This window comes from Primulina eburnea, chromosome 12 (genome assembly GCF_022965805.1).
Source record: "Primulina eburnea isolate SZY01 chromosome 12, ASM2296580v1, whole genome shotgun sequence".
NCBI lineage: Eukaryota > Viridiplantae > Streptophyta > Magnoliopsida > Lamiales > Gesneriaceae > Primulina > Primulina eburnea.
This window is the reverse complement of record NC_133112.1, coordinates 17908598-17916469: the sequence shown is the minus strand read 5'-3', so window position 1 is coordinate 17916469 and position 7872 is coordinate 17908598.

Here is a 7872-nt window from a genome sequence, read left to right as displayed (position 1 = left end):
CGTTAATGATGCATTAAAAGATGAATTTTGGGTCAATGTCATGCATGAGGAACTAGAACAATTTGTCTGCAATGATGTGTGGGTCTTAGTTCCCAGACCTTCGAACGTCAATGTTATTGGATCAAAATGGATATTTAAAAATAAAACAGATGAATCCGGTAACATTATTCGAAATAAGGCTCGATTGGTAGCTCAACGGTATACACAGGTAGATGGGGTGTATTTTGATGAAACCTTCGCACCTGTAGCACGAATGGAGTCTGTCCAATTGTTACTTGCTGTTGCATGTTATATGCATATTAAATTATATCAAATGGATGTGAAAAATGCTTTCTTGAATGGCATTTTAAATGAGAAAGCCTATGTCTGTCAACCGAAGGGATTTGAAGACATCACCATGTGGACCATGTATACAAACTAAAAAAGGCCCTGTATGGACTGAAACAGGCTCCACGGGCTTGGTACGACAGGTTAGCTGACTATCTGATAAACTTGGGGTTCAAACGAGGTGAGGTTGACAAAACCCTCTTCATTCAAAAACTAAATAATGATATTTTGATCTGTCAAGTATATGTTGATGATATTGTTTTCGGTGCGTCATGTCAAATACTTGTGAATAAGTTTGTGGACTGCATGTCGTCTCAATTCGAAATGAGCATGGTAGGAGAACTAAATTTCTTTCTTGGATTACAAGTTAAGAAATGGAATGATGGTATATTCTTGTGTCAGTCCAAGTATGCAAAATATTTGATCAAAAAGTTCTCTACCGACAGCTTAAAACATGTGAGAACTCCTATGGGGTCGAGTGAAAAGTTGTCTAAGGATGGTGTTGTCGAAGGTGTTGACAACACCATGTATCGCAGCATCATTGGGAGTATTCTGTACTTAACTGCTACTAAGAGAGATATTATGTTCAGTGTGTGCTTATGTGCTAGGTACCAAGCAGATCCTAAAATTTCGCACCTGAAAGCGGTGAAACGTATACTAAGATACATTGCAGGTACGCTAGAATTTGGCTTGTGGTACACTCATGACACAAACACAAACCTGGTAGGTTTCTCTGACTTTGACTGGGCTGGTAATTTAAACGATAGAAAAAGCACCTCGGGAGGGTGTTTTTATTTAGGAAATAATCTTGTATAATGGGCTAGCAAGAAACAAAACTGTATCTCCCTGTCCACAGCTGAATCTGAATACGTGGCAGTTTCCAGTTGCTGTTCTCAACTTATGTAGATGAATCAAATAATTAATGATTATGGGTTCCATAGTGACATAATGATTGTGTATTGTGATAACTCTAGTGCCATAGACATTTCTAAGAACCCCGTTCAACATTCTCGAACTAAACACATAGATATAAGACATCATTTTATTCGAGACTTGGTTGAAAAAGGTATTATTCGACTGGAGTTTGTCAGGACTGAAAATCAGCTGGCTGATATCTTCACGAAACCATTGGGCCGAAGCCTTGAACACATCTTGTCACATTTTCAATCGTGTGTTTCTAAGGAGTAACTCCACCATGACCTCTTATGAAATTATCATGGGGAGGAAACCAAATCTCAAATACTTTCATGTTTTTGGATGTGTTTGCCACGTTCTAAATGATCGAGAACATCTTGCAAAATTCGACTCCAAAAGTGATAAGTACTTATTTCTCGGATATTCAATGAATATTCGGGCTTATCGTGTGTTTAACTTAAGAACAAGAACAACCATTGAATCTATTAATGTTGTTTTTGATGATCTTGCAGGTCTAACAGGAAAAACAAAGGAGGATGACACCGAAGGACTGCTGGAAATAAGAAAGCAAATGACCAGTACTGGTGTCGAAAATGGTGTTGGGACCAGTGATGTGGCGCCCGGTTTAGGAATTCATAATTATTCCCTTACTAAATGCCACATTTTTTTACAATCTTTCTTTATTGAACTTCTATTTTTATTTTTACCATTATTATTGTTAGAAATATATTGTAGATAAAAATTTAAATATTTTCTACTATAATTTAAAGATTATCTACAAATTTTTACATTCTTATTTCAAATATGTACAATTATTTTACAGCGGAAGTTTAAAATTCATATGTACAATTATGTTACAGCGGAAGTTTAACATTCATTTATAAACAAATCATCCCAACTTTCAAATGCTCTTATTTCAGCTTCAGTTATTTTCCTCTTGTTCCAATTCAGGGGTTCCTGTGTCTGGAAATTACAATAGACGAAAAGAAACAGAGGGTTAAGTCTTTGAGAACTTAGTGAGTTTAAATTAGTATACGGCTTTTAAATAACACTTCGTCATAATTATGTATGAAATAATAGGCATAACAATTTATATATTATGAATGATACACAATGAAATAATAGATAAATGAAAATTCCATAAATTAACATTGGTGGCTCTAATTGTGGGGACCCGGACGCTAATCATGTTCTTAATCATCATTGGGACAATTTAATCAATTATAATAAACAGGGTCTAAATTTTTTTCTTTTTAAAATACAATATTAAATGGGGAACTTAATGGAATACATTCTAATATACATATCAGTATTAAAGTACAAGTCTTGTACTATATACAATCATTCAAAACTAAGGTTTAACGACTACGTATCAAGTGTTCAAGCCATATCCTCCATCAAAGTCCGTAGTCTCCACTCTAATCACGATCTCTCTTCATTTCCTCGACCCTGAACTTGTCCCACCTGTTGCCATGCACACATACAAACACGACAACGGCCGGATAACTCCGGTGAGATATACATCCCAGTATAAATCAACGAAACATGCAATCATATAAACAATATAAAGCATGAAACAGAGATCAGTAATATGTATCAAAATCTGAAAACATAATCAATATAAAACTGTCTATCAGACTCGTGACTCCACGTCTCAGACTAGACTCAATCCTAGTCTAGGGATCCCGGTTTCCAGATGTTGGCATTCCATATCGAATATCAGTAATAGAAGAAACTCCAATTCGATTCAACATCGATATAACCATACATCAGGTGTCTTGACCTATCCGTCACAGACTCTGGCACTTTCACCTATTCACTATCTTGTGACAATGTGCAATGTGCCAGTGACGATTCCATCACTATCGGCACTGATGTCACAAGAGTACTCGTCTAATACTCGTCTAATACTTGTTTTCTATAAATCAATAGAACAAGCATATCACTTCCAATCAATGCATATAATAACAGTAAGTATGTGATTTAGGGAAACTCAAGTATATCATACTCGAGTCGTTCTTCCGGTACCACATTGACTTATACCTTTCTTTCGTAATCTCAGGCTGACGAATTGGAAGTTTTGAATTCAAGACTGTCTCTATCAATCTGAAATGACATATCGAGAATAATAATATCAATATTCCATTCCCAATTCAACACTGAATCTGATCAATCTGAATCTAACTCCAAATAAACGGCATAACGGAACAATCTCGATATCCCCGTCAATACTACATCAACATATATCAATTACAATCTATAACCCATATCCAGTACAATCCAGAATCAGTCAATAATCCAAATCTGTTCAATTTTAATCGACTTCGGCACTCCATTCAATCTGACCACTTCTCTGACATAAATATCGGCCATCTGATCATGTCTGTATGTCATCTTGTATGGAATAAAACATGCAGATTTGGTCAATCGATCAATCACGACCCAAATCGCATCACAACTTCTGGAGTATCTCGGTAACTGCGTAACAAAATCCATGGAAATGTGATCCAATTTCCATTCAGAAATAGACAAACTCTGTAACAATCCTCCTGGTTTCTTTCTTTCTGCTATCACCTGTTGGCAATTCAGACACTTGGCTACAATTTCATTAACATCAGATTTCATCTATTTCCACCAATACTGTGCCTTCAAATCATTATACATTTTTCTGCCACCAGGATGAACGCTGAAACGACTGTTGTGCGCTTCTGCTAGGATCTGCTGTCTCAAATCTGAAACATTCGGCACAACAATACGATTATTCACATACAAAACACCGTCACGAACCTGATATTGCAATTGATGTCCAGGTCTGACCATAGCAATCGAATTCTGCACATTCTGATCAACTTTCTGTGCCTCTTTGATTCGCAATATCTGTTCTGGTTCAGCTCGAATAGTACTTTATCTCAGAGGCTGGCGATCTGTTTCAAAAGCTGATCCAGACAAATAACAATCTTCTATCAAATTTGAAAAACCGATCATCGATAGGGATAGGGAACATACCTTCCTACTCAGTGCATCAGCTATTGCATTGGATTTTCCTGGATAATACTTGATTTCACAATCAAAATCTTTCAGTAAATCAAGCCATCTACGTTGCCTCATATTCAACTCTGACTGTGAAAAGAGATATTTCAAGCTTTTATGATCAGAATAAATTTCGAACTTCTCATCGTAAAGGTAGTGTTGCCATATCTTTAAAGCAAAGACGATGGCTGCCAATTTAAGATCATGAATTGGGTAATGAGTCTCATGTGGCTTCAGCTGTCTCGGGGCATAAGCAATAACATGTCCTCGCTGCATCAGAACACAATCCAATCCTCGGTGAGATGCATCATAATAAACCACAAAATCACCAGTACCTGATGGGATAGTCAACACCGGGGCACTGGTCAATCTCTTCTTCAATTCAAGAAAACTGGACTCACAGTCTTATGACCAAATAAACGGAGCATTCTTCTGAGTCAACTGAGTAATCGGCTTAGCAATGCTGGAAAAATCTTTTGTAAATCGACGATAATATCCTGCCAGACCCATAAAACTGTGAATCTCGGGCACTGATGTCGGTCTCGGCCAACTGATCACAGCCTCAACCTTGCTAGGATCAACATAAATCCCATCTCCAGATATGATGTGACCCAGAAATACAACCTGTCTAAGCCAAAACTCACATTTCGACAGTTTGGCATACAATTTCTCAGCCCTCAAAATTTTCAACACAGTTCTCAGATGTTCAGCATGTTCTATCATATTCTTCGAATAAATCAAAATATTATCGATGAATATAATCACAAAATCATCAAGATATTTCTGAAACACACGGTTCATTAATCCCATAAATACAGCCGGTGCATTCGTCAAACTAAATGGCATGATAATAAATTCATAGTGTCCATACCTAGTTCTGAATGCTGTCTTCGAGATATCAGAATCCCTGACTCTCAGCTGATGGTATCCAAATCTCAGATCGATCTTGGAATATACAGATGAACCCTGCAACTGATCAAACAGATCATCAGTACGAGGCAAGGGATATTTGTTCTTTACCGCTGCTTTGTTCAGTTGTCGGTAGTCGATACAAAGCCTCATCGAACCATCTTTCTTTCTCACAAACAGTACTGGAGCACCCCAAGGAGACACACTCGGTCTGATATACCCCTTGGCCAGTAAATCCTCCAACTGTTCTTTCAACTCTTTCAACTCAATCGGTGCCATTCGGTATGGAGCTCTAGATATCGGAACTGTACCTGGCATCAATTCAATGCTGAAGTCTATCTCTCGAATCGGAGGCAAACCAGGAATCTCATCTGGAAAGACATCAGCAAACTCACACACCACTGGCAAGTCCGCCAATGATGGACTTGATTTCAGTAGATCAACTGAATAAATAAGGAATCCATCCGCTCCTTTTTGCAATAATCAAGTCATATTCATAGCAGATATCAAAGGAATTCTGGCTCGAGAACCCTTACCATAAAACTTCAACTCATCAGCCATTTCAGGTCTGAATCTCACAATTTTGTGGAAACAATCAACAGTAGCTCTGTAATTAGTCAACATATCGATACCGATAATACAGTCAAAATCAGACAACCCAAGCACAATACAGTCTAACTCAATTTGATGCCCATCATACTGTAGTATACAAGATTTAACCGACTTCACTGATATCCACCATGTCCCCAACGGAGAAGAGACAGACACTACCACAGACAAAGACTCAATATGCAATGCATGATTCAATGCAAATCGTTCATATATAAATGTATGTGATGCACCAGTATCTATCAATACATATGCACGATAACCAGAAATAAAACACTTACCTGCCACAACATCATCTGGTGCATCCTGAGCCTGTTCTTCAGTCAAAGCGAACACTCTGGCCCGCTGTCTAGGAGGCTGGCTAACTGTCTGGCTCCCTCCTGGCCTTAGGTGTGACACAGATGGTGCTGGCTGGAAAGAGTGAACTGCAGATGGTCGTCTACCAGTCTGAGCTACTGATCCAAATGACTCGGCACCCTGTGACCTCTGAGTATCTCTCTGGGGACAAACTTGAGCAAAATGTCCCTGCTGTCTACAAATACGGCAAGTGCGAAACACTCCTCGGCACTGCTCTGTGGAATGCTTCCTTCCACAAGTGCTGCAATAAGGTCCTGTATAACTCTGGCCCTGACCGATCTATCTTGAGCGACTAGAACTGGATGAACTGCTTCCAGATCTCTTGAACTGTTTCCCTTTAGCTTTCAGGAATTCTTTCTTTCCACCACTACTGCTGCCACTCTCAAATCGGGGAGGTGGTTGCTGTGGTCTCGGGGCTGGAGGCACAAATGAAGCTCCTCTCTGTCTTATCAGACCGGATTCGGCTCCCTTGGCTCTGTTCAAAGCATCAGTGAAATTATTGGGTCTCCCAGCGTTCACCAAAGTAAAGATTTCAGGATTCAGGCCATTAATGAACTGATCGGCGGCGGCTTCGTCATTCTCGGCCACATGTGGAGCAAATCGTAGCAATGTAGAGAACTTGGCCACATATTCTTCGATGTTCAGCTGACCCTGTCTCAAGTTTGAAAATTATTCTCCCTTATCCTTCCTGTACGACACTGGAAAGAATCTCTGATAAAACTAAGTTCTAAATACATTCCAGGTAATAATTGTACATCGATGCTCCAATGCCCGCTTTGTTGTAATCCACCAGTTCTTTGCAACATCATGCAACTGGTGACCGATCAGTTTCACTCTCCGCACATCGGTGTAATCTAAGGACTCAAACAACATCTCAATGTCGTCTCACCAACTCTCGCAATCAACTGAAGTTTCAGTACCCTTCAGAGTCGGTGGATGGAACGACTGAAATCTCTTCAGCAATGTCTCCATCGGTGTTGCTGTCACATCCATTGTAGGATTCGAAGTACTACCTGTTCTGGTACTCTTCGAGAAGGCATATCTGATTATCAAAAGGGTTAGCAACCACAATTGACAAATATGTCTCAGTCCCTTTCTGATCATTTTATCTCTGATCAAGAATTGGTTATGTTCCATTCTCAATAATACACATTACCATAAAAAAAATCAGATAATCAAGTAAACATGTATTAAAGTAGTAAATCATGCTAGCAATCAAAAGCAAGGAAAGAAAACTCGTTCTACCTCGCTCACTAGCTCCTATCTAAGTATAAAGGATCTATCGCTCTGATACCACCTGTTGTGGGGACCCGGACACTAATCATGTTTTTAATCATCATTGGGACAATTTAATCAATTATAATAAACAGGTTCTAAATTTTTTTCTTTTTAAAATACAATATTAAATGCGGAACGTAATGGAATACATTCAAATATACATATCAGTATTAAAGTACAAGTCTTGTACTATATACAATCATTCAAAACTAAGGTTTAACGACTACATATCAAGTGTTCAAGCCATATCCTCCATCAAAGTCCGTAGTCTCCACTCTAATCACGAACCTGTTGCCATGCACACATACAAACACGACAACGGCCGGATAACTCCGGTGAGATATACATCCCAGTATAAATCAACGAAACATGCAATCATATAAACAATATAAAGCATGAAACAGATAACAGTAATATGTATCAAAATCTGAAAACATAATCAATATA